This window comes from Rhagoletis pomonella, unplaced genomic scaffold (assembly GCF_013731165.1).
Source record: "Rhagoletis pomonella isolate Grant_MI unplaced genomic scaffold, Rhpom_1.0 Rhpom_scaffold_00007, whole genome shotgun sequence".
NCBI classification, from domain to species: Eukaryota; Metazoa; Arthropoda; class Insecta; order Diptera; family Tephritidae; genus Rhagoletis; species Rhagoletis pomonella.
In genome coordinates this window covers 33,599,150-33,602,395 of record NW_023458561.1, presented here as the reverse complement: position 1 = coordinate 33,602,395, position 3,246 = coordinate 33,599,150, and positions in this window count along the sequence as shown.

Below are 3,246 nucleotides of genomic sequence, written 5' to 3'. Positions count from 1 at the left end.
TGGCAGCGGCAATGGTGGCTTCTCATTCACCTCACCAACGGCGCCGAGCTCAAAAGATGGTAAGATTTATAATGTTAAACTAATTTCTAATATTTTTTTTTTAGCGAATTTATCCATTTCAGAAAATAATAATTGTGATTTGATATTTTTGTTTGTTTAAAAAAGTTAATTAAATTTTCCTGGTAAAAAAAAAAATATTTTTGTCTTCTTTTCATAGTTAATCCCGCATCGAATTCTTCCACATCCAGCGAAGCGTCCAATTCATCTCAACAGAACAATGGCTGGAGCTTCGAGGAACAATACAAACAAGTCAGACAGGTGAGTTCTAATTTTGATAATTTTATTTTGTCGCTTAAAAGAGTTAATATGTACCTTGCCGACAAATTTATGGATTGTACAACAAAAATCGTTGGAGCTTTGGTGTATTAGCACGGCATTCTCTGATGAGGGCCGCGCATTATTCTATTTTGATAAAAACGCACAAAAATCAAATATCTCGATAACATGAAGACATGGAGAAATTATTGTAACGGTGTGTAAATTAAAGATTTTGAGATGGAAAATTCAGGAAAGTTAGCCTCGTTGGATAGAAGAGTTACCTTGATCTTTAAAATGACCTTCAGATATAGAAGGATTTAAATGTTTTCTTTTTTTGCCCAAAAACAGCTTATAATTAATTTAAAAAAAATTAAATGTATCTTTTGGTTCTTACAACTTTTTCTGTGATCTTTGTTGGTCCTCTTCGAGAGCCATAATTAATGAGTACTGGAGAGCGGTGGGGCTACCCTTTAAACAAAAAGATTATTTTAAGAAATATAAATGACATACGGCTACTTTCTGAGTACCTGACACAACCAAATTTCATTCCACTTGCACCGAACAGGTGTGATCACAGAGTCGGAATGCCGGTTCTGCCTTGAATATGATGAAACTTCAGAGCATATTCTCTGCCTCTGTCCGGCTTTGTCAAAACAAAGATTGATCCATTTTAGAGCTTCAATGGTCGAACCCTTTGTTATATAGAATTTGCCTATCAAGGCCCTTTTAGGATTCATAAGAAAAGCCAAAGGTATCTTCGCCACACAGGTCCCGGTGTCTCTTGTTCTGTTACACCCAAAAATTAACTAACTAACTATATAGAGCTATGAGAACCCAGGTTTCTTATTGAACGTCAAATTTCTCGACCTGAAATTATTTTGTCAAACTATCAAACAAACCATCAAAGAATGGATTTGCCGAGCTCGTTTTTAATAGCTCCCGATAAATCCGATAGTTGTGCCATCATGCCACCACTTTACATTCATCTAAACTGGCTGGCTTCGCCGATTTGTTAGTTCTCTCATTGCTTTGGATACTCTTGTATTCGGGATTCCAAGCAAGGTAGACAATTCTTGACTGAGACAGCATAATTACATTTTGCGTTTCTTGAGCTAATTTGAAGTCAAGATTTACTTGCCCTTTATTGAGTTTCTATCATCCTTACCACTTTTCTATAAAATGTATATACTATATAGCATATAGAGTGAGTCGGCTTAATTTTTTCCAAATCCTCATTTCGAGGGTGTTGGTATATTTCCGTAATTTTGATTGTCTAACCAACTAGATTAATTGCTAAAGAAATCTAACCTTGGTGCAATTGGCTACGCGATTTTTTAGTAGTTCAGTTTTCTATTAAAATACTTCATCGAAAATATTCCACGAATATAATTAAATAAATTCACAAATCCTTTCCAACTGCCCCCTTTGAATGTCCGTGACAGAGAGCATAGAGCTTACAAAATTCACTACAATGTGAAGGGATTATGTGAAAGGATAATGCCTAGCTGAAACCGATACTGTCTACATCACAATGGCATACCATACAATACCAGCGATTGTGCCAATATGTATCGACAATAGCGATAACAAAAGCACGCTAACCAACCGATGTGTAACCGATAATCCACTCAATCCGCCTACAAGAACACGACCAATTTACATACATACACATATATGTATGTACATACATATGTATGCAAATATCACAAATATAGACCATTGAATGACCAACCAAACAACAAGCAATGCCTTAAGGCCAAATAGCGACAGAAGACCGGAGACGAATATGTACATATGTATATTAGGGTGGTTAAAAAATGCATGTGAAAAAGTAAGGTAGAAATTTTAATGCTCTACATACCCATACTTTTTTATTTTGAAATCAAAAAAATATTTAGAGGTCTGTCGAAGCTCTCAAAATTTTCCGTGTAGATATTTTATCTGGGGAAAAAACAACTTTTCGTAGAAATGGTATAGAATTCTTGAAAATCTATATTTTTCGATTGGAAAACTCTGTTTCTCTTCAGAAGACTCCCAATAATAATACCCATTTATTTATTTAACCATTTATCCAAGTAACTGTATTTTATAGGTCCACCAAAATCCCGTGAAAATGCAATATGGAACCCATATGAGGTTTTTAGGGATCCTATAAAAAATAGGCAATAATAGAAAATGGTTAAATAAAATGGTTTTCTGATCAAAAAATATTGATTTTCAATAATTATATACCATTTTTACGAAAAGTTGTTTTTCCCATATAAAATACATGTAGAACTTTGAGCGACCTCTAATTTTTTTTTATTTCAAAAACAAAAACAGGGGTATAATTTTTTATTCCTAGGGGGTGAGAGAATTAAAATTCCGACTTAACTTCTTTTTTGACCACCCTAATGTATATACATATGTAGACGACTGAGTGAGCAGATAGGCAGAGCTGAATAAACCATCAAATCAAGCAAACCCAAACTGGTTAGATTGTTCGCAAAACACTAATTCATCGCATTTTAGTTTAGTATTAAATATGTATACGAAAATGCATAAAATAATGGTTAGAGCGGAGCAAGGAAAGAAGCGGAGAGGTTTCTTGTGTGGAGATAGAAAAAAAAATTGCTGGAGATTGTGTGTGTGCTTGTGGTATTTGGTGTAACGAATTTGAGTTTATGGTACATAAAATGTACTATTCAGGCGCAGCGGTAATCACTCGAACTAACAATGTGGCACAAACTGCAAGAAGACAACAATGTGCGGAGAAATACAAATTAGCAAATAACAACAACAACCAATAAAGCTGCAGTAACCGGCGTTACCAGAAGTTGAGATTTGTCTTCAAACTTAGGATTATTTTAAATCATAATAACGTTTTTTTTGGACTGAAAGGAAATTTTTAATAAAAAATTTTTAATCGCATAACCTGCGTCGAAAAAA